Source organism: Brachyistius frenatus, unplaced genomic scaffold (assembly GCF_029030835.1).
Source record: "Brachyistius frenatus isolate BFR_SWC_R1_liver_20210118 unplaced genomic scaffold, ASM2903083v1 Contig_65, whole genome shotgun sequence".
Lineage (NCBI taxonomy): Eukaryota > Metazoa > Chordata > Actinopteri > Embiotocidae > Brachyistius > Brachyistius frenatus.
This window is the reverse complement of record NW_027210664.1, coordinates 25,959-49,936: the sequence shown is the minus strand read 5'-3', so window position 1 is coordinate 49,936 and position 23,978 is coordinate 25,959. Positions and strand designations below refer to the sequence as shown.

The window sequence follows — 23,978 nt, the reverse complement described above, 5'->3', positions numbered from 1 at the left end:
GTGTTTTCTGCATCCCAGGTTGTTCCTGTTTACTTCCAACTGCCAACTTTGGTCCACTCTGGTAGACAACTGTTATCTTTCATCTGGATTGCAAATCATTGCTCTCACTTGCAGCTGATTTTGTTACTTGGCCTTGATTTTATTCTTTTTATTTTTTTGTATTAAACTCATGCAAATCTTTTAAAAAGAACCAGGACATCACCTCGAAGCAGCTCAAGGGTCACCGACAGACTTTAAAAAAAAAAACTAATATGCATTCTGCTGACTCGGCAGTCTCTGGGCCTTATTGGGTTCTATCTGCAAATAATAGAAAAACAAAAAGAAAACCCTCAACCAGAAACATGTGCATTATCCTGTGTTCAAAGCACCAAACCGGAGGAACAAACGCAGGATGCGTTCAGTAGAGGAAGGTTTCTGTGAGGGAGGATGAAGTTGTGACGCCAACATGCCACTCTGACCTTCTTTTTGTGTTCTTTGTAGTTTATGGTCGTTTTGTCCTCTTTTAGTAAAACCCTACGAGTGGCTATAAATAGATCAGCGTGATGGCTTTTCATTAAGAAAATGTTTTAGCGAGATCTCCTCAGATAAATTGACTCTGCTTCAGCCCGTTAATTGCTCCCTTATCTGACCATCGCTCATTTAAATCAAAGCTTTGGCCATCAAAGGCTTTTCATGCTGAAAGCTGCCGCCTTGAGCTCTTTGTTGGCTGTTTTCAACTGTTTTCTTTTCCTTGGTTTTAATATTGGATGACGCAGATCAAACAGAGCAGCGCTTTGAATCCCTTTACTTGCTGCTGTTCTTGTTCCTGTAGAGCTGTTTAATGGTAAATAGCACAAGACAGTTCAAAATAATAACAACAATAAGAATAAACTTTACTTGTTTTGCACCTTTTCATACATGAAATGCTGCTCAAAGAAAACTACCTGCAGCGTTTCACATAAAAACAGATATAAAGGAACATTTAAAAAAATATAAAAAAAGAAATTAAAACGCATAAAAACAGATAAAATGCATCAAATTAAACACAAATAGAGTTGAAATATAAAATAAAGCAACATGCATTTTAACTCTGACTGTTTGTGGAGCATCAAACATGAAGCAGGATTACAAGAAAGTTCTTCCGTAGCTGAGCGTTGGTACGTTACAGCGTGTCGACACGAGTGCGCTGTGCTGATTAATAATACGACACATGATGTAAAACTCATGACTCGACTGTATTCTGTAGGAAACGGCGCGCTCGTGCGTCAAAAACACCCCAATTTACGCTGATGTAAAGTGGTCCGAATCTGCCGTGTTTATTTTTCCTGGGAGCGGCCGGCTTCCTGGCCTTTTTTATTTTTTTTTATTTTGCACCGCTGAAGCCGGATGGCTGAAAAACATGGAATTTTTCTAACAGCCTGGAAATTGTCTGTCAGGGCGGAAAGATGGAGCTGCAACAAGCAGGTGTCTGTTCAGCTGCGCGGAGACCACAGGCTGAGAGGACATGTGCTGTCATAGCAGCAAGAAGGAGCATCTGACTCTGCAATGAGGTCATGGAGTGCGGAGCGGCAGCGGTGTGTACAGTGATTCTGTACGTACAGTCGTGAACGGTGTGTGTGTGCGTGTGTCTCTGCTTGTGTATAGTTGTATAAGTAAGCCACGTATGTCTGCTGGTGGCGTGTGTTCATGCTCCAGGAGGAGGGTTTTCCTCTAATGACAGAGCGAGTCGTCAGTGAGGACAGATTTATGAACACTTCCTTCTTTCCTTTTCCTTTTTTTTTTTTTTTTTGCACTGAATCATCACCTTTATCCTCCTTGGTGCTCTGATCTCTGCTTGTTTGATCGGTCTGTTGCCTCTAAACCAGGATGTTGGTGTTGAAGGTAAGAATGTTTTGCGTCGCGTTTGAACTCTTGAAATCTCGACTTTAGGAGATCATCCGCCAACGGACCGACGTTAACTATCCCTTCAAAGTTTCCATGCATGTTATTTTCAGTCCTTTTTTTTTAAAACATTCCCAAAAGTATGTGGACACCTGAATATTATATGGGATTATTGAACGTCAGTCTGGATGTGACCGGTCGTGTCCACATACTTTTGGCCGCATAATGTAACTTCTCTTTTTTTTTTTGATAAATCTGGATCAAACTATTTTATAAACTACGTTATTTCTTTTTTTGCTCACTTGAGACATTCTTTAGCGAGGTCACACCAGGTCAGGGTGTACTGCTGTGGCACCGGTTGGTATATTGTTGCAACCTTGAACCATTGTGGCTCTGGTTTTATCTGCTGTCGAGCTGATATGACGTGTGGTCATAAGCACAAGAAAAAACAGACTTCAAAGAAAGTCTCTAGTTTAAACTCCACAGAAACTTGACCTTTTACATCTTTTATCTTTTTTTCCCTTGTTCCGACAGTGGGAACATTTGAAGACCACCCATTTGATTTCTATGCTTTTTAAAGTCTTTCTGATGCATTTCATTTGAATTACAGAGGGATTAAGGTTTTTCTTTGGCAGCCTCAAGCAGTGAGAGATCAATATTAGGGTGATGAGAGGAAAATTAAAAGACATGTCCTCTGAAGAGCTTCAGTAATGAGGGTCCTGATTGTTTCCCAGTGGGAGTGGTGGAGGTGGTGTTGTGTCCACGCAGCTGGTCTGCAGCTGGGTTGTTTGTGAGCACACTGTCGATTCTCCCCCCCTGAAAAACATCCCAACAGAAATCTAATTAATGGTCTCAGTTTACATTATTGTGTCACCACCGCTGGCAAGTAAACACCAACGAAACATCTGTCTCTTCTTCCGGCTTCAGTCGCTCTCCGTCGTGCATTTTCTCCTCTTTGTTGTTAATTTGTTGTTTCGCTTCCTTTGCTTTTTCTTTCATGCAGATTTCTTTAAAGAGCCCTGTGCTCTGCTGCTGTGGTTTTAATCCTGGAAATTTTAGCGGGAAGTGATAACCGTGAAAATCAAAGGCGGTTTCTCAGGTTTTATGGTTAGCGCTTCGCCGCCGCTGTTGTTGCCGTCGACCTGAATTGAGGGCTTTTAATTTGAAATGAGGGCTTTTAATTTGAAATGAGGGATTTTCAATGGAAACAAATACAGAAAGTCGCGATCATTTGGGCGACCAGCGCTGCAACTTTTATTACTCGCTGACTATCGCTTACTCAAATGACACACCTGCTTGTGGTTAGGAATAGAGGTTGGGTTACGGCGTGTGTTGTGTTGTGAAGTGATGTGTGTTGGAAAGTCTGTAATTCCTTCAGACAGACCCTTTTCTGCTCACTCATTGGCATACATTAATATTTAGAGGTCTGTCCCTGTTGTTGCGGTCCAACCAAGAAAGGAAAAAAGCTGGTTCTGTGCTCTTCCAGTCCATAAGGCTTAAAACAGAGATATAAAGTTGGAGTAAATTTTGCTGCGATTTGCCCTGAATGAGTACGAGGCGTATTTATTGACTGGAGCGTGTTTGTGGTTTCTAACTGGAATTTACTGATGTGACTTTCCATAAAATTCAGAGTCAGCAAACCTTCGTGGGCTGGTAAGTTTGTTTTTGAGAAGGCTGCAAACAGAACCTCAAGTTAGTGCGGTCACAGACATGAAGTCAAACATGTTGTTGCTGATTTTCTTCTTGTCGAAGCTCAGTTTGAAGCGGGTGGGTTTGTAATAGATTAGATTTGTTTCCCATGTCTCTGGTTGATGTATACAATATGAGGTGGAGTGAGTTTCTCTTGTGTCCAGAATCATAACACCATGACGTGTCCTAAATTCTCTGTAATTTCTCAATAAGTTCTCTATAATTTTTGATCGATGGCCTGCAATAAAAAAAAAGATACTAAAATGGTCAAAACAGCTTGTTCATTTCCCGGAAGGTCTCCAACCAAAATGCGTCAATGCTGATAAAACAAAATTGTTTTCGGGTGGTCTTTATTTTTTCAGGCGCTGTAATCTTTGCCAAAACTAGATTTCATTGTAGCCTGTAATACAACGCGGCCTTTAAGATGGCCCAATGTCAAAGTGGCTAAAGATGTGACTTTGATTATTTTTCTTTGTGATCTCACAACAAGCAAAACGAAAAGAGAGATACCAATAAAAAAAACAGCATATGAACATCTTTGCATTGCCAGCTTTATGCTAAGGGTGAGGGTTTATCCGGTTCTGTCGGGCCTTTAGAAAGTTGTAAGTATTCACTCAGGCTAGCTGCCCGGTTTTAAATGAGAACCAGATTTGGGTACCGAGCAAAACAGCACAGCAGTAATCAGCCATACTTATCACTTCAATATTGGTTTATTTAACTTCAAATCTGTGGATTATTCTCACATACTTCTTGTTGCTTTCATAAATCGGGCATTAAAATCGGAGCGATATCATCACTCTGGTGTTGTTCTCCTGTTGATTTGGTAAATGGAGCAAGCTGCTTCTCGTCATCGATTCAGTAAATTTTTAATGAAGCGTCATTGCAGTTTAATTCAATAAATATTGCACTAACTCTGCCTTTGTAGCTACACTTCAAAATTGTATGCAATTTTGTTGCTACGCAAACTATTTTCAACTAAAGACGGTCGTTCAGATAACATCGTTTTGTTCGCGAAAACCATTGATGGTCAAAATTGCTTGAAGTCCGTCAATAAATCAACAATCATAGGTGTAAATCGAGGACTTCTGAAAAGGTATTGCTGAAAAACTACCTTGATTAAAGTCTTTGTTAAAGATACAGGAGCATTCGAGTTCCCATGAACAAATGCGGATTTCTAGAAACCCTTCAAATATTATTCTAGCTGAGTACAGAGAACTTTGTTTTTCTTCTTCTTCGGGGCCTCGGTTGAACAATGCTGTTATCAGGCAGTGCCTCGGGCAACACCAGACATCCCCGTCTGGTGCTCAGAGCCCTGAAAGCTTTCAGCAGCTTCTTTTGACCAGAGTAGAAAGAAAAACAGATCAACTTTCCAAAAAAGCTTTTTCCAACTCGGGAGCAGGTTCAACACTTATTCAAAACCCGGAAAAGAGTCTGAATGTTTTCATTATGCTTAATTGGAGATCTCTGCTTATTATGCATAATTGGGCTTTTAGATTAACAGGGAACCACAAGTAAGAACGACCAGTTCAATGGGATCGGCAGATGAGTCATCAGGTTCTCGTTATAGTTATATAATCGCCATGAGACCGCCATCGTGCAGTTCTCAAGCTTACGAACTTTTCAACAACCTCTTTGACCAAAGTGCAGAGAAAAAAACTGAAAAACAGTTTTGTTGTCGAGCCTCCCATGAACATGAAAGCAAACATCAGGTCCTTGTTGTGTTCTTGTCTTTCCAAATAAAAATCCCATTTTCTATACATCACCAGCTCATGTTGGATTTAAACACAAACGCTACGTCACTTTCTTATAATATCGGTTAAAAAAAAAACCCGCAAACCTCAGGTTCCCCTCAGCAACTGATCTACTCTCACTTGATTGTAATGAAATAATCAGCTGGATTTTTCCACTTACTCAGCAAAAGCAGTCGCGGTATGAAGTAATTTGCCTCCCCCCCCCCCTCCCCAAAAAGCAACTACTTCCCATAAAAACTGAATGAAACTTGGAAATGCGGCTAATTTTAAGGAAACGGTTTTAATGGAAAATCACGGTGGTTAGCACGATGTATCTGGCACACAGGGCCTTCAATTAACTGTGAAATGCTGGTAAGTTTTGCCTGGGGTTTGTCTGGCGAACGTAGTGGTCTCTCTGGTGGGAAGCTGCACCGTTTTAACCAGTGGATTCTTGTTATTTTGTAGTTTTTAATCCATCACAGCTGTACTATTTGCTAACAATTTGTTTTCTGCTCTGACTTACTCCTGTAGATATCGAGTAAATTGCCTGTTTTGCCGATCCGCCGAATGTTTACAGGCATGCTAAAATGTTGTTCTTTAGAAGAGAGATTTATTCTGTGTTTTATTAATAAGCAGATTTTTTATCATTACACGGTTTAGATCTGACTAGATTCAATGCAAAAAATCTCCAAACCTCCTGCTCACAAATCAGCTTCCTGCTTCCAATAAATAAAAAGTAAAAAAGTATTGACTCTGTACTTGAACAATGTCCTGTATATCGCCTCATCAGCACAATAACAGCTGAGTCAAACCTGGCAATGAGGCCAAGGGGAGAAGAACCAATTTATTGTGATGCTGCGGTTTGCCTGAAGAGACTTCTGCCCTTTTAGCAGGCAAACCCCGGATTTGATAACTCTCCGTATCTATCTGGCAGCAGATATGAAACGTGACCTCTGCTCCAATTTCCTCTCAGCAAATCACACCAACTGGGAAATTGCTTTTTGCTTTTGAGATGCATTGTTGAGCACAACCTGACTGGGAGCACTCGTGGCCAAAAGCTCCAGTTTTTTGGCAGAAGCTGAATCTTTTGTTTTTATATTTGGTTTCGTTCTCGCAGCTTAGCCCGAACACAGCAGAACGAGACTTGTAAGCTGATATGTTTCGGATGAACTCAGTGCCTTCCCTGAATTGTGGCCAGGGGTTGTAGCAGCTTCAGTCACCTTTTAGCCAGTCTGTGAGGAAGTGCTTTATATTTGCCAGTTGTGGGCAACCAGAAAGAAACCTCACGTTTCATTTTTCCTTCGATGGTTGGGGCACTTACAAATGAGGAAGACATTAAGAAAACAAAGGATTTGTGGTTTGAACTGACAGGATACTTAAAGAGAGAGTTATAGAGGGGGACAAAAATAACCTATTGATTATACATGTTGAGTGCAGTAAAATATCTTCATATGGTGTCATAAATTCTGGAAGACTTGGACTTCCATTGGCCGGTTGGAAATATCACAACATGCATTTTAGTTGTAAAACCTGTAAACGGTTTCCTCTCATTTCCCCCATCTGACTCCTAAAGACCCGTCCTTGAGAGCAAGACTTTAACCCGGCTTCATCCTCATTCAAGACACTTTACAGCTTCATAGTCCATTGCCAGGCAAAGCGAGAGACTTCCGGAAGCAGGAAGGTCAACAATCGCGGCCTGAGAAACGCCGCAGAGCATGTCATCAGCCTGCTAGGCTTTCTGTTGGATCCCCGTGAGGCACCAAAGATGTCCAGTAAATCCTCTTTTATGAAGGAAAGGAAGGTTGGCCATCCTGATGTTGAAGCAAAGGAAAGCCTAAAAATGAAAGGGACAGTGGAGTAAGAGTACTTCATAAATGAAAATCTTTTACTCCGTATGTGATGAAACAATCAGTAATTTGAAACCTAATCCTTTCACATTCTCATCAGTTTCATGGTTCCTTCTTGAGGGCAGCAAAGTTATGGCACCATTAGTATTTAGCATTGAAAAAATGCCTTGTCATTTGGCACCAAATTTCGATACCTACGCTACATCCACACCAACACATTTTCATTTTAAAAACAAATCTTTTGCCTCGTTTACGCAGGAGTTAATGCGATCGATGTCCGTGAGCCGCAGCAGTTACAAATAAAATCTCTTGGTTTCAACTTATTTAGCTTGAATCTTACATTGGAACACTTTATTTCACTCTTTTCAGAATCATTTTTTTGGGTCACAGGAGTTGCGTCTGCTTCAGTAAACAAAAGGCTTTTCTGTGTGCATTCGGCAAGCGAGCTTCTCTTGGTAGTACGAGGCGTTCACAGGACATCTGAAATCGTAGCGTTAAGCCATAACTCTCATGAGGCGTTTAGGGGACTTGTTAGTTGTAGCTACAAACAAACAAACAAAAAACACGGGAAAGCTCTAAACATGTTTACATCCAATCATCTCAGAGTAAGAACTGTGCATTTCGTCCACGGCAGGACGTGAGGCCACTCATCCCAAACTATCCCAACAGGTGTTTTGGTTTTTCTGCCATTTGTTACCAATTTGTATGGACTGTCAGTACAAGGCAGAGGAGCTGAAACCAATTTAGTTTAATATGTCATATTTATATAAAGTGCATGTAGGAAGCTGCTTCATGAAGGGCTGGAAACAGTTTGAATTGGAGCAGAAATGCACCTGCGATTATCTAGAGCAACGGCTAACAAACAAAACAACGTTCATGACTTCACCTTCGAATATCTCTAAAACTAAAAACACAAGCAGAAGTAATTTCACAAAAATTTAAGATTTAAAATCCTAATGATCTGTTTTCTGAGATACTTGCGTGCGTGCAAATTACAAGATCGTCATGCTGTCATTTTCTTTCCTCTCGCATGAGGAAATGAACTCCAGGTCAGATGTTGCAGATCAAAGAGTGCCAGAGAGCCAGCAGGTACTTGAGGATTTTTATGGCGGCCAACAGCTACGTGCAATCTCCTCTGTTTTAGGGGGTGACTGTTGGCGAAGAGAAAGGCCAGCGTCTAAATCTGGACGGCTTTACACGCGTGCAAAGAACTCACAACACACACACACACACACACACACGCAGCTTTAGACCGGCTGAAGTAAGGATGTAACATTTGCTTCTGGATTAAGTTACTTCAACAATGGCCCTGTAAATCAAACTGCTCGTTCTGTAGAGCGCCGAAGGGGAAAAGATTGTGGTGCAAGTTAGTTATTAAATTTTAGAGTGTAGAGTCTGTCACAGGTTAGGTTTAATTTAGAGTAAGGAGAAAGGTTCGGCAAGTAGTGGTCATGGTTAGGACGGGTCTCCGGGGAAGGAATGTAAGTCAATGTAATGTCTGAATTATGGGAAAATTGGCCTCGAATAGAGCACTTTGACTCCATTTTGAGTTTAATGACTGGATTTCTTTATAGTTATGAAACTATTACGACAACGTTTCCACTCCGGAGCAGCGTCATGTTTGGTTGAACCAACATGGTTTTGCTTGCTTAATGAAAGACTGTGAACCTTTCGCTGTGGATGAGTTCAGGGGAACAAAAACCTGACTCGCTTTCATATATTCTTTGTTGTTGTTTGCATTTTTGTTGTTGTTGTTGGGTCTGGTTTTGCTCTGAAATGATTAGTAGGTAGGAAATTAGTAATCAGAAATACAATTATTAACGGTCCTAACAAGCAATCGATAGTTTTAAGTCCTGGATCAAAAGGAAAATACAAGTAATTGTTGGTTCCATCTTTTAAAGTTTAAGGATTGGCTGCTTTTCATCATAAACCAAAACTCTCTCTTTCTCTCATTCTCTCTTTTGTTTCATTTCCACTCTGAAAGTGTCAAAGAGGTAAAGTGAAGCCTCGGAGTTTCCTAAACGTTCCCATCTGTTGGCCCAACAACAACTGCGTTACCTCAAAACCTGTCCGTTCTCTATCGACAAGTTGACATAATGGAGATACACGAAGATGGTCTCAGTGGGGTAATACGGACCCGTTGAGGATATGGCAAATAAAAACAAGCTGGAAGCTGCCGGCCTCGACTGTAAAAACAGAGCTGAAGTTTTTTTTTTTTTTCCTTTGGAGCAGCAGCTGGAGCAGAGACATCACAAGCTTCGAGGCACTTAAGGAACTGGACCGTTACTGTGCGCGATGTTGGACTGCTGGGATAATGGTTATGAGGCTGAAGACTTGAACACGTGGATGTTTGTCTGTTGATTTTATGTTCTTGTTTTACACAACAACAAAAAAAACCTGAATTTGCAGATTCTTTAAGAGCAGAGGCGAAGAAAAAGATTTTGTAGAAGCAGCGTAACTGCTAGTTATTCCATCGATACCTGAGTAAAACCTTTGCACCGTGATTAAGAGCGAGACGATTAAGGTGTTTACCTTTTTAAGTGCTTGGTATTGGCTTTCATGTGGTTTGAGAATCTCTTGCACACCTTCTTTCTTATCTTTTTATTTTTATTTGCTCACTTTGTTTTCTCTGAATCAGCCCTTTGCTTTCTTTTCTTTCTCTCATGACAGATTTCCCCGTCTCCTTCCCCCCTTTCCGTCTCTTTCGCGTGTCAGATGTTGGCCAAATGCAACACTCAACCCTGCACAGTTCATCAATTTCCATTCTTTTCTTAGTTTGCCCGGACGTTGGAATTAAACTACCACCCCGCATCCAACTCTTTTTTTTTTTTTCCAGTGAATATTCATCCAATTGAGTGTTCCCGACGAGGCTCTGTCTTTTCAACACTCATTGGGGAGACGAGAGGAATTAAGTTGAAATCACAGGCCAATGAGCTTGACCCGGCTTTGACCTGACAAATGATGCTAACAGCTGCTGAGTGTTCGTGGTTGTTGTAGGACACTGGGGTCAAGGATTGGGGTCATTTCCTCCCCAAGGTGAACCTGGACTACATTTTGACCCAATTTAGTAACCAATGCATTGTGAGACCGTTTTGATGTGAGAAGCTTCTGTTTCCATTTTTTGCTCAGAGGGTTGTTTGGATGTTTTTTTTTTCCTCCATAATGGTAATCTGCACTGTTTTCAGTGATAAGGAGGAATCACCGGGGTATGTTTTTCACTGTACTTCTCAAGAGATGACTTGGCAGCTATCCAGGATAATTCCGATAAAAAAAGAAAGAACTGATAAACTGCAAGCCATATCTTTTCCTTTCGACTTGAGTCGGCTTTACAGGCCTCGCTGAAGACAAAGTAAAAGCCCTCGCCGTCGAGCTGTGGGTGGGCAATTCTCCAAAACTTAACAGAAAGTAGTGGCAGTAAATAGAGCTTCAAATCACATCGGCTTTATAACTCAACGCCGGATTTATAACAAGCCACAAGGGCGTTAGCGAGGTCGTGCACTGAGAGGTAAGACCCGGCTCACAGTGGGGATCCCGAAGGTGTTGGATGAGGCCGGGGATCTGTGCGGACCGGTTCCGGTTCGGAAAAAAAAACATTCCTCTGTAGGCTGCATGGTAATATTTACTGTAAAGGCCTTGCACAGACTTTTAACAATACACTGAATATCCCCGCGTTCTGCAGCTCTTAGATTTTCCTTGACTGAATCTAGTCGTCCACAAATATACATCCGCAGACCAGATATTTGAGGCTTGCTCACACAGCCCACCCGCCCCCGTCTACAGTAGCTCATTCATTCGTCAGGTTGCGTTCTCCTGGCATCTGCCAAACATAGGAGCAGCCCTGAGCTCAAAAAGAAACAATGTTTGCTTTTCAGATGTTCTCAGCATTTTGCTCTTGTTTGTTACAGTAACGGGAACCTCTTTACGGGCACAGCATACTGAAAGTAGCAGCTTCATCGTCTATGAAAAGAGGAAATATATTTTCTGGATACACAAAATTTCACATTTGAAATGAGCACTTTGCGCTGCGGTCATCCGGGTCACTCTCGCCTGGGTCTGCCAGGCCGGTCCGGACTCTTTAAACAGTGACAGTCAGCAGGCGCCGTTGGACGCAGCCACGCTTCAAGTCAATGAATGGACTGGACTGCGAGCGGATTGGCCGAGGGCCCGCTCTTCAAACTGTAGCGAACAACTCGCACCGCCGAGCCAAAGCAGATGGTATCACTCAGACCACCACCCCACCACCCCCACCCCCCTGTAGGAATGGTTTGGATAAGCTACACGAGTATCTCCTATGTGATGAATACAAACATGTAAAACCTTCGCTCGGCTACAGAAAGCCTTGGCGTTCTTCTCTGGGAAAAGAAAGAAAAAAAAGGGGGTTTCTGTACGGCTTCAGGATTTGATATGGAGGAAGATTAAAAAAAGGTCACGTTCGGTTTCAGATGTTGATCCTTCAGTCGCACCTCCGTACATTTGCTGAGTTTATGTTTTTTTTTTTTTCCTTCTATCTCAGTTTTCTTTAACCGGTGAGAAACTTTTTTTTCTCCTCCTTTGACAGAAGCCATTACAAACTGTACCCGTGTCAAAGGTCCCGGTTATGTCGTCGATGAAGTGGAAAAGAAGCTTTTTACCTTCCTTTATTTAGCTTCTTTTAACTGATGATTGATTGTCTCCATCTTGTTCACTCACATTGTTCCCTTCCCTCAATCCTATTCTCTCTCTTTTGCCCTGTTGCTCCTTCATCACAATCATTTCAATGGAGAAATCACCATTTCATCATCCCAGCTCCCTTTTTTCTTGCTGAAGTAAGACGGAGACTTCGCAAATGTCTCTCCGCAAGTTCTGCATTGAGGACTGGACGTTGTGGCGGCAAGCTGCCAAAAAAACGGGCCGTGTTTTTGTTTTTTTAGCTAGTCCATCATTCTTCTGACACTTTGGTCAGAGTGCAGTTTCTACAGCTGGTTAAACACAGCTTGGGGTAAGCCGAAACAACATGCCGTTTACACGGAGCCCCGTGACATCTGAACCCTGTAGACATCCGCTTTTAACATCAGACCGGAGTTGCTTTAATTAACTCGAAGGCAGAGTAAGAGAATGTCTTTCGAGAAGGTTTAAACACGGGTAAGGAAAAACTTTTTTATCTTAATAGATTGGGATGAATAATGGTAAAACAAAGACTTCAAAGTTTAAGACCAAGAACACAGAAGTTTATCGTTGTAGAGTCGAGCCCTCTTTGACTTGTCGTATGCCACTCTAAAGATTTTCCGCTGGACTGGTGAGTCCAAACATCTTCATTGATTTTCAAGTGACCAGAAGTATCCCTTTAAATAACTCAGCGTCAGGAGAAAGGCTGTTAAAAAGTGCAGAAGCAGACCAGGTTCTGTTGCATTTGGTCGCTCTGTCACAGATAATATTGTGATAGGTTTTTATTTCCTAAAGAATTTCCTTCTTTGCCAGCATCCCTGCGTAAGCTGCGTAAAATATCCAATTGGATTTTCTTGAATAAGCAAACTTCAAATTTGGCATGACCATTTTTTAGGGGAACATTTGATCTCTCGTAGCTGTTTTTGGCTCGTTTAATCGGACAAATGTGAAGTTAATGGTTGTAAATGTACCTGTAGTGAATGATACATATACGTCACTCACATGATCTGTGTTCTTAAAGGTAAATAAGCACATGAGGAAGCTTAGCTTGTGCACAGGTCTAAGACATGGTTGACCTACAGATGTTTCTACCTAAACAGAAAAGAGCATGTTTTTTTTTTTTTCTTTTAAATATCAAAAACAGGCTCCTCAAAGCGGCATGTAACTCCAATATTCTACTGGAAAGTGACCTCAGGGGCTTTAAGTGAAAACTTAAGTAAAAAATATGTAAAATATTTTGCTTTACAAAGGTGATACTGTTCTGCTGCCGACGCTGCCAAGCTGCTGCTCCACATTGAGATGGAAGATAACAGCTGCTGGCAGTGTGTGTGTGTGTGTGTGTGTGTGTGTGTGTGTGTGTGTGTGTGTGTGTGTGTGTGTGTGTGTGTGTAAATGTGTGTGTTTTTGGGTGAGACGGGACAGGAGGGATACTTGGCACCACTAACCTACAGTAACCGGCCTCACGGCTGCCAGCTCGTACGGGCACAGAAGAAAAAGAAAAAAAAAAAAAAAAAGGTCCTTATTAGTGACCCGGCTCCTGTTCAGTCTTTTGGCTTATATGGGCTCAGTCCACAGCTTCGAGTCACCGAACCAAAACAACTTCAAATCAGAAGGACAGTCTGAATTCCTACAACCTGAGCAGATTCCTGTTTTCACTTCTCGCTTTTGCCAAATTTAGCATTTTAGTAGAAAGAAACGGTTGCTTGAGAATGAAAGAAATGGGATATTTTTATTTGGTGTACCATGAAAATGCCTTCACAGTCAGAAAAAAAAGAAAGAAAACATCGTGACATAAATCCTGCCACCCCGACCTCATTCTACCTTGACCCGCCGTGACCCTCTGTCCTGCTGGATGCTACGATTACACCGTCTTCATTAGGAAGTCATTATATGCTCCTCTTCCACGGTCTGCTGGAGTCACACCGAGAACTTTTCACCCCTCGTGAAACCTACAGCGGCGTTCCCACGCGACCCCGTCGAAGCATCGCGCAGTCTGCAGCACAACTTCAGCTGCATTTGTTCACGCATGGATGGAAGATGTTTTGTGATGTCCAATTATTTAAGGGAAACCGTCCCGATATCGCACCCTAAAAGTCAGACGTCTTTGCGCTCTGTGGATCCAGTGCCTACATACCATCAACATTGTAGGCATTTGCACAAATCGCCAAACTGTCCATTTCACGGGAAAAAATAAGTTGATCTAAGAGCAGCTTTCCACCAAAAAAACAAAAACAAAAACAAAAAGTCAGCGCATTTCAGTCAGAGCTTTCCACTGTATATATTATCATACATTAAATGGAGGGTCGTCTGTAAGACCACCGGCCGGGAAGAAGCTGGTCCGCCTCGCTGAGAAACCGTAAACCTCGCTCCCCGAGACGACTGCTGGATGAAACACAAGAATGCGCTCCGCTTACCGCTCCCAACCCAGACCTCACTTTACCTGTCACACATAAGGCTCCCGTTGTGTGTCAGTGTGTGTCAGTGTGTATCAGTGTGTATCAGTGTGTGCAAGAGCTATAGAGAGAGAGGCCTATTTAAATCTGCGTCAAGACGGATTTCTGTGTGGATTTCTGCACTCATTGTTGCAGCTTTAGTCTTTTATGGTCTCCGTTGGCTGCATTTCACAAACTCAGTTCTGGTATAGGATTCTGCCTCCGACAGAAAATTCTTCTCAGCACACAAGTTGTGGTAAATTGAGCCTTAAGAGCACGGTGCAAAGCAGTCTGTACTCTTAAAGTGATGGATGAACCTCTAAATTCTTAAACCATTTAAAAAAAAGAAGAAGGGAATACCAACTCGGTCACTAATTCCCTAATCCAGTTGAAGCGGGAGCAGAGCAGCGAGAGTTACTGCGAAGCCGGCAATATCATGACGTTGCAAAAACGCTGGCAATACCTCCACTGTAGAGACCACTGAGGTGCATTCCTGTGTAGTTTGAATGGGAGTGCAGGAAAATATCCAGAATGGAAATGTCTTCAGTATCAGTGATGCTTTTTTTTTTTTAATTGTAAATTGAATGCATTTATTTTCTGCCAATTTTCTTGTGTCCAGTTGCATCAAATGTCCTTTCTGCTCTCTTTCAGGGATCTTTTTGGCATGTCCAGGCCTGAAGGCAAATATTATCGCCCCAATTGTGTTTGAATTGTTCCAAATGTGACACAGTTGTTTATTTTGCCTCAAGGATGAACTGATTAGGGTTTGGTGGTCAGAGGTCAAAGTTCAGGGTCACCAAGACTTTGTTTCCCTCTTATCCGTCTGTCCAGTTCTCGTGAACGCAATATCTCAAGAACGCTTTGAGGGAATTTCTTTAAACTTGGCAAACATATTCACTTGGTACCAACGATCAACTTTTATGGTTTTAATGGTCAAAGGTCAAAGGTCAAGGTCACTGTCCCATCACATTGGCCTACACTCGTGAATGTGATATTTCAGGAACCTCTGGTGACAATTTCTTCAAATTTGTCACAAATTTAAAATATAACGCCTTACAAATGTGGCACGAACATGTCTGCACATGAACTGCATGTACTGAACACTACAACTTGGTGGTAATTCGAGTAAAAAAAGATCTTGAGCGACTTCCAGCACCACCTCCCTCCCACCTTGCAACACGCAATCCACTATTTTCTGATCCCAACCACTTCATCAAACGCAGAGCGGAGAGCAATAAATCGCTCGATAAAAGTAGACACAATGCTGAGGTGAGAAACAACTGGACAACAACTGCACCGCCAACTCAGTCCATAACAACCACAGGCAAACAGAATCAGCGACGAGGCACACAAAGCTCCGCAGTAATGAATCCCATCTCCTCACATCTGGAGCTTCGCTCGGTGGTTTCAATTCTACATCTGGCATCAGTGAGGATGAGACAATGTGCACTGCCTCATTTCTGCGGTGGGTCATTTGTTGGACCAGAAGTTGACGCCAGATAAGTTTCACTTCGACACAGAGAGGGTGTGCCGGTTTGGGCCACAGTGACAGCGTGGCGTTTCCACTTCATTTCAAGGCGGTATGGGTGACAGATTCTGGCAAGTTGAAGGGCGTCTTTTTGCACATATTTTTTCATTATGTTGTCACTGAACATATAAAAAAATACGATGAGGTGATCCTGTTAAACAAAAAAAGCTAACTAAGCTCAATCAAATCTGTGCTCAAAATCATGATCATGATCATAAACACTCAGAGAAGCAACATTTTCAGTCTCCTGGAACCTTGAAGTTTAACGACTCTAACCAGTCACTCTGCGGCCGCTTTGCATTAAATCTCCATCACAACATCTCATTTCCTCTTTGCCGGAGCATGTAAAGTTTGGCTACTGTGGAATTTCCCCCCAAACATTTCATGTTTTTGACTCGTTTGCACTTCACCTGATAAGTATTTTCATTCATTTTTCCACTCGAGCACAATGCTGAAGTAGCTCTTTTTTTTTTTGTGTCGGTGTCCAGAGCTCCGTTCGGATGTTAACTGAGGACACGGACAGAGTTTTGGTTGACTTTGTAAAGCGGCGCTAAAACATGATGTGTCATGGAAAATCAATTTGTTATGTAATCCTGCACACAGAGTTTGGATGTGATTGATGGTGATGTTGTTGGTAACAGCAGATTAATGCCGGCAGGATTTTCTTTCCTTCTGCATCTAATAAAGTTAATGCGGCTGCTGTTCTCAGCATCAGGAGTGTTTATACAATCAACCAGTGACAACAAATATGGAGAACACCTACGCATTATGGACGGCATGCAACAATAGAAACAGGCTCTTGTGAAACTTATATTTAAACACTATTCTGTCAAAAGTTCCCAAATGTTTGAGCAGGAAATTGGTTGAAAACTCTCTCATCTCAGTCTGCTGGAGACTGGCTCTGCTAATTAGGTCTGTATGTTTTCTTTACTGCCTCTGTCCTGATAAGTATGCTCAAATGGAGCCTGTAGATGGCTTAATAAGAGAAGTGAGGGATTTATTTAAGTATAACTTAAAATACCAGCGCTGGAAATGCACTTGGCTCCGTCCCACAAGGTCGGACGCCGCGATTCATTCCGATTCCCGTCAACCATCTGGTTCATCTTACGAGCTGCTAAAATTTAAATGGCTGTAAAAGCTGCTCCCATTTTATAGGACAATCAGCTGTTCTGTTGATGTCCTGTTGCAAAGCTATTAAAGCATGAACTCATGTTGGCTTTCATTGTGGAGATTGTCCCGGTGCTTTGGGGATTGATGGAGCCAAAATGTCATCATAGCCTGGCAGGAATAAAAAAATAAACATTGCGCATTTTTAATATCGCTGTATCTTGCGATATCATATCTTTTTGCGAATGTTTTCGAGACGTTACTTAAAAGGAACCGAGCGTCTCTTGATGGTCGGACATCCTGACATTTTCAGACCTTAACCAAACTGAGAACAAGCTCCTCTTATGCTTCTGCTGTACATTAAAGCTGCACGAGCCAATTTACCCACTTCTGGAAACCCCACATGGCAGCTCCACATATCTGTTTGCATTTCCAAGTGTATGAAGGGCTCCATTGAAGCTGTGCTTCCTCAGGACTAAATCAGAGTATTTAGGGTGAATTTATAGGACTCTGTTGCTGTCCTAATTTCTGATTTATACTTGAGGTGGCAGCACAGACAAATTGGAAGAAAAACTAAATCAGATTATCAAACCTGAAAATACAGTTTTATTTTTCCAGTGCATCACAAAGTTCCACTCACCTTCTACAATAGAGGAACGGAGGTAGAAACAGACATCCAGATAAGCAAACCGACATCTTTCTACCACTGGAAAACAGGTTTTTATTTTTTTCCATTACTTGGGTGAACCCATCTTTTAAACAGTAGGAGAAACTTTCCCACACAAATCATAATCTCCTCAGTCTCCATTTGTGGCTCATATGGCTCAGCTGCTGATGCTGCTGCTGCTGCTGCTGCTGCAAGGTGCTTGCAACACCATGTGATCTGTTTCCCCGTCGGGATCCATAAGTGGATGCCATATCAACCACAAGCTGTCTGTTTTGGATAAAACTTCTCTGAAAAGCTGCATCAAATTGAGCAAATGTGGTAGCCTGCTGACTTGGAGACATTCTGTTCGGGGGGCGGGGGGGTTGGATTGTCTGTTTCTGTGAACGCGGGCCTCTTATTCCTATGTGAGCTGGACTATCACATTCCTGACATACAGGAGTCACATGCGCAGGTGCTACCTCATTCCTAAGATGTATGAATGTCACATTTCTCCTTGAGCATGATAGCCACACTCGCATCATGCAGTTTTATCTCTCTGGGGTTTGATAGTCATTTATCTACTGGAACAAGATTATATCATTCAGTGGATTTGTTGGGGAATGTGGTTTTTAAAAAAATTTTTTTTATCTTATTTCCTCGCTGGCTTAAGTAATAATAAAAATATACTTTGCTAAACTTGCTTCTCGTATAAATCGAGGGAGTTCAGAGAGATTTTAAAAGCCAATATTTCTGGATGAGAATTTGATTCGGTGGCATTAGCAGTAGGATTTTCCTCCTTTCTTGGAGGTACAAATAGTGTTTTCATTGTTATTGAAAGCAAAATGTGATGTAGCAAAGTCAAGAAACCCGTAATTATAGCAGCATTTAGTGTGTTTCTTTTTGCTCCGGGCTGACTAGCTTAATCTCAAATCTCTCAAACGTTCACGCAGGAGAGAAAAGTGTCTTTGTTTCTGACGTCAACCTCAACAAGATCTATTCGTCTCAGACTCTGTGCTTTTCTTGATAATAATGGCGCGGCCTCTGGCACTTTTAGCTCGACGCTAACAGAGCAGCTTTGTGCCAAATGGGGGCGTGGCCCGTAGCCTCATCTGGTCTCACACATTAATTTAACTTTCTGCTTGTCACAACCCAGATCACATCTCACGTCACTCAGTCGAACACTGAGAACCTTTAGGATGTGAGAGGAGTCGTGTTTTGTTTGTGTGAAGAAAAAGAGCGCATTAATCTGTAGTTGTAAAAATCCAAATCTTTAAAATAAAACAGGTGTGAAATGTCTGACGTGGTTCGATAAAAACTTACGACTGAACTGCATCCTTTTCATGTTTTGCCATTTTAACAAAATATTTTCCGCATCATACATATGTATAATTGATTCCCTGCCTTCAAAGAAAGCCATTCAATTTGAATACCATTTGCATTTTAATTTGTCGGCTTTCTATTTTTGTCAAGCGCGTTATTGTTGCCTGGTGATTCAATTGTTAGCAGCTGCATTCCCTTCATTCACTCACACATTCAGTATTTGAAGATCTGCTGGCAAAAAGCAGCTTTTTATGTCCAATAAATGACTAAATGCACCTCATTAAATCAGTGTTTTTTGCGTATTGTTCGTTGTCTGGCTTTAATTTTCTTCAACGCTGCTCTTTATCGCGGTCTTATCGGAGCTAACTCTTTTTCACTGAGATTTTTGGCAAATCTATCTGCATGTAAGTTACCCCAGTTCAACTTCCATCAAGCAAAAACATGTTTGGAATCAGAAAAGGGTGAAAATAATTACGGGTAAATGAGGGAATGGGGGGGAAGAGGGGGGGTGATGTGTCTAAATACTTGCATAATATTTGAGTTATTTATTGTGGGATTTTGTGCATATGTACTTCCAGATGAGCAGCGGTGTTGTAAATTGCATAAACACACGCTGTATTCCTGCCGCGGTCTCCATGGAGACGGGATGTCGAAGAGGTTTTGATAAGATGTGCGAGTCCGTGATCAGATGTGACGGCTCGTTGCAAACCGCCGCGCGCTGACTGACAGCCGAGTGATTGTGGCCGACGCCGTGTCGAGCTGTCCGACTGCATCCGTCATCACCGCGCTATTACGAGACGCCTCGTTTTCTTTTTTCTCGTTTGAAGCGGTTGGTATTATAACGTGACAAAGTCAGAGCTCGCCGGAATGCGTTTAAAACATCAAAACGCTGCACTTTCAATCAGAAGCGCCGAACTTGAAAAATCAGCGGTTTAATTGCATGTAATGACGTGTCCGGCTTATAAACCAGAGGGATGACGTCGGTTCGACTCTGCGACTCGACTGAGTGGATCAGGAGAGGAGCGGGCGGGAAGACAAGCCGCAGGAAGTTGTATTTTCTCTACAAACATTTTTACTCCTCTTCTCATCGCTGAGCTGTGAAGGCTCGCGTCACTTCTCTTGTTGCCTTTTTTCGACTGGAAACGACAACCCAGAGCAGCGCTGAGGCATTTCCCTTAAAGAAACATATTTCAGTATGAGAGGTTTATTATTGTATATTAAGGCCTACAAGTCCTTAATATACTCAAAGAGTTGCAGGAAGACTTTCGCCCCGTCTGACCTGATGTCGTATTTACTTGCTGAGGTGTTTGATTTCACCGGTTTTCTCTCACTTGACCTCATAATTGCATCTTCTCACCGATTTTGATGAATGCAAAAGGTTCCCTGAAATACACATTTAACTCTCCATTTAAGTGGATGTTAATATATTCTTGACTGATAATAGGAAGTGAATTGCCTTTGAGGAGCAGTTTAGTATAGTAATTGAATTTTTTTTTTACCCAAGGCCAAACAGTTTAAATCTTTGAAATATAGATGATGCTTACGGTAGAAATGAGCTCACAGCTTTCTTTCTTTTTGTCTGGAGGCTTTAAGAGCTCAGCGAATCCTGTGAATATATTGTCACTCTGTGTCTTCACTAAAATGACATCACACACTCATCTCCATTAATTTTGACAGCTGGTACTCCAACACCCCCCCCCCCCCAGTGAACAGGGAGTTCACATGGATGAAGCCAGTTTTATTCCTCCGGTATTCAAACACTGAATCGCATGGCAGCCTCTTGTACTTTATTTTTAAACACCTTGAACTTATTACGAACACTCGCTTGCAGGACACGCAACTGCATCTCCCCAGCCGTCCTCCGCTCTCTTGTTCCAGCGCAGGTGGAGCTCCGACTCGGCCAGAGCCGGAGACTCGGAGGAGAAAGTCACGCCCTGACCGGAATTACTCAACTTTCTCACAGTGTGAGAATCTTTTTTTTTGTCCTGGCATGCGTTACATGTTTTCACTGCTCTACTTTATTATTCGCTTTATCAAGACGGTGATGTTCACAAGCCAGATTTCCTTTGACGTGATCAGCTGTTTTATCAAACAATAATGAGATGGCGTCGGGAGGATGATGACAGACGATTAAAAAAAAAAAACAGTGATTTGGCCGAAGCTCTTGTGAAGTCCTGCAGCATCATGAGAACTGGAGCGAACGCGGGGAGTGTATCCCCGTTTCCACGGCGATGTGTCCAGCTGTGTTAAGTCTCTGACTCTGGAGGAAAACATCTGCGGTGAAGTCACCGTCGGGCAAACGACGGCGCGGACAGACTTCGCTGTGGGAATTTTGGGCAGAAAGACTTTGGCAGGACTTCATCAGTGAGAACAAAAGAGAAGATGGAGTGAAGATCGCGTCTGGCGGTCACGATTCAGTCACCAAGCTCTGATTCTAGGACTTTTTTGTCAGTCAGAAATGGGTCAAAGAGTATTTGAAAGATATCTCTTACAGATTTCACTGTATCAGCTTAATAATTAGAAAAATTCTGACAATCACAAGAAAGAAAAATACTTTTTGACCAATTCTCTTTATTTCAGACGTACTCGTCAATAAATTCCAGTCAAAAGAAATATGAACTAAGAGGACTGAACATGCTTTCAGTTGTTTATCGCACCTCCAATTTTCATAATATCCAGCTTTTTGTTTCTATGGACACTTTGGACATAAAGTGACTTCCAAAAATGTAAATGCTGAATTGCAATTCAATTGAAGTGAAGGTTTTTTTACTGTTATGTGAAAATCTATCTATAATAAGACCACACCCACACTAAGTCTGGAAATAATCTGAAGATGCACGTTTGGATTGTTCAGTATTAATTGAGATCTTTTTACCAAATTAATGACCTAAAATTGCTTGCAGGAGTGCCTAAAGCTGCAATACCACCGATGGCCACTAGAGGTCGGCTCCAAAAAGCCTCCGGCTCCATAGACTCCCATTCAATTTCCCTCCTGAAACAAGAAGCGAATACATTTTCTGCACGAGGTATCTCAGTGTTGTTAGCTGAAGTTGCTCCTTCTTATCAGTTTTGTTCATCGGAAAATAATCCCGTTGTTACTTAGAAAATAATCTTCAAAAAGACGTGTTTTGTTTTAGGGTTTTTTTGGGAGGGGGGGGCGTGTCAGTTTGATTGACAGGCCTGTGGTGCAGTCAGAGTACAGATATTGGTGGGCGGGACGTAGTGACGTTGGTTGTCCAATCAGATGAAGTCAGATCCACCGCTCTGATCTACACTACGTTGCGTGTTTTTTTTTTTTTTTTAGCAGAAGTAACTCTAAACTACAAATCCAGTAAAATCCCCGAGATCAGCTGCGGTGGAGTTTCGGCAGCAGAGCGGTGCGGGTTGCCCTTCATTGTTATGTTTTTTTTAATTGCCTTAGTCAGTCAGGGGTTCCAATCCAATTAATGATGGAGGGAGGGGGTGTGTGTGTGTGTGTGTGGGGAGGGGTTTGGGGGGGGGGGATAAGTGTGCCTCACCGGCCACACACACAGTGTGCGTCTTAATGTTTGCACTCCCAGCCTGTCTCCCTCTTTTTTCCCCTCCACTTTTTTTTGGGTCTTCGTCGCTCTTTGGCACAACAGACGAACACACGCCACGCGGTACGTCTAATTTACAGGAGCTGCCACTGCGCAGCGTGTGTGTGTGTGTGTGTGTGTGTGTGTGTTCGTCCAGCCTAATGCCTTCCAGATGCCTCGGCCCTCTGCACCCTGCTTGCCCATACGCTCCGAAAGAACAGACGGATTGTTCCTTCATGCTAAGGAGAACCAGGTGTGAGTGTGAGAGATGTGTTGTGGTAGGTGGGCAGTCGAAAAAAAAAAAAAAAAAAAAAAAGTGCGTGCTGTGCGTGTGTGTGTGTGTGTGTGTGTGTGTGTGTGTGTGTGTGTGTGTGTGTGTGTGTGTGTGTGTGTGTGTGTGTGTGTGTGCGTGTGACTGACGAGGCAGACGGATGCTCCTTTCTCAGGCTCGACTGTTTGTCATACTTCAAAACCTCTTAAAAGCACATCGTATACAAAGAATTTCAATCATTCATCTTTTCAGTGTGTTGTTTTTTTGTTTTTTTTTCTTTGTTAGATCATTAACAGTTGACACAAGATAATTGCAACACAGCTGCCACTATCCTGACTCTGGAATGCTCTAATTTCCAGAGCAGCATTTCAGTCCTGACCCAAAGCAGGATTAACCCACTAGGGGGGCCCAGAGGGCAGAGATGATCTGCCCCCCCCCCCCCCCCCCCATGCAGCATACTGCACATGGCAGCTTCATTTTTTTTTTTGGTCGACAACTCCGGTAGCAACCATCACTCCACCTGCCGTCTTAAAGCTCTTCGATTTTCTCACAATATTTGTGACTGCTTTAATGAGCGTGGCCGCGTAAGTGTGTTCACTGTTTATTTGGAGTGAATTATTTTCCTGGTTTTCATTATATGCACGGTGATTCGTTCTCAGGTCTGTTTTTCTCTCTCTGCAAAACATATATTGATCTCTGACAGTTTTTCATTTAAACTCGTCCCACAGATTTGCTGCGTATCAAGTATTTTTGTGTATTTTGATGGAACATGTAAAATGTAAAGCAAAAGATAATTAAACTGCCCCTTAATAATGACTATATATTGTATTTTATTGGTGCATCTTCTGCATCATATATCAAATTTGACGTTCTTTTGCATTTTATTTCTTTTTTTTTATATGTTGAAATTACATTCTAGCACGTTTTTATGTTCCTATATATCTTTTTTTTAAGTGAAACACTGCAGGTTATTTTCTTGCTGCGAAGCACTTTGAGCTGCAGTTCCTGCACGAAAGGTGCAATACAGATAAATGTATTGTTATTATTACGACAATTTCCCTTAAAATCGCATACCACAAACTAATTGATGCATAATAAACACTTGCCCCTCAATAATCCTCTTCTTTTTTTTTAATGGTCTTTTACGGTATAAATAATACAAGAAAGTGACATAGTGCGGTGAGAAAGATTGTTGAGATAGTTCACTTTACTTCCAGTGACTGACATTCGACGCTCCGAATACTAATAAACAACTAATTCATGAACCGTCAGATTCTTCACCAGTAAAGTTGAGTTTCAACCTTCACACCATTTTTGTTTCCAGATGGCAACAATCAGTTTTCTTCC

The 23,978-nt window shown here is 42.1% G+C and overlaps 1 protein-coding gene across 4 annotated transcripts in view; it reads left to right on the top strand.

The window, feature by feature from the left end:
* The window catches only part of LOC138625689 (collagen alpha-1(XVIII) chain-like), a 52,446-nt gene that overhangs the window by 5,189 nt on the left and 23,279 nt on the right, over positions 1 to 23,978 (top strand). The window lies entirely within an intron of this gene.